This window comes from Camelina sativa, unplaced genomic scaffold (assembly GCF_000633955.1).
Source record: "Camelina sativa cultivar DH55 unplaced genomic scaffold, Cs unpScaffold04945, whole genome shotgun sequence".
Taxonomy (NCBI): Eukaryota; Viridiplantae; Streptophyta; class Magnoliopsida; order Brassicales; family Brassicaceae; genus Camelina; species Camelina sativa.
Window position 1 is genome coordinate 1 of NW_010926034.1, and position 599 is coordinate 599.

A 599-nucleotide genomic window follows, 5' to 3' on the forward strand; every position below is an offset into this window, starting at 1 on the left:
TCCTAGGCATAGCTTCTAACTCCTTTTGCCACTCTTTGAGATCGCATCTTGCTATGAAGGACATCTCCACTGTCTTTCTAAACATTTTGAGTTAGCGAGGATGTATTTCATTAGTTGTTTCTCATCTTCTTTTCCTTCGTACGCTATCCACTGAACAATCTCTAGATGAGACGATAAACATTGGGGAACAGTACTCGGCTGGTTCCAGGAACATGGGGGACACCCCTGATACACCAATATTACAGTATTTACTTTTTTAATATACATTTATTAAAATTCATCAAAACTAGATGTGCATATATGTTAAGGGATGATGGCATGGCACTTACCGTGGTGTAGATCGTAAGAGTTTTCAGTTTAGGAGAGTTCTGAAGCAAAAAAAATAAGTGGTTCCAACCAATGTACTGTTAGTGCATTAATGACTAAATCTGTGAGCCTAGGGAACTTAACGGTGTTACAACACCCACACGCAACCTGCAATAAAACAAACCAAAAAAAAGATTAGTTGAGTTGACCAAGCAAGCAACAAGGAACAGAAGAGATCGGGCCCGAGGGATATACCATTGATTCGGATAAATACAAGTTGAGACGTCTGGCAG

General features: G+C 39.7%; 1 long non-coding RNA gene across 1 annotated transcript; it reads right to left on the reverse strand.

Annotated features, from left to right (window-relative positions):
- Positions 1-25: 25 nt before the first annotated feature.
- On the reverse strand, positions 26-598 carry LOC109131774. Its single transcript, XR_002037244.1, has 3 exons — positions 562-598; positions 330-474; positions 26-225 (listed from the first exon to the last, which is right to left on the reverse strand). It is a non-coding gene; the product is annotated as an uncharacterized LOC109131774 (long non-coding RNA).
- Position 599: the final 1 nt, after the last annotated feature.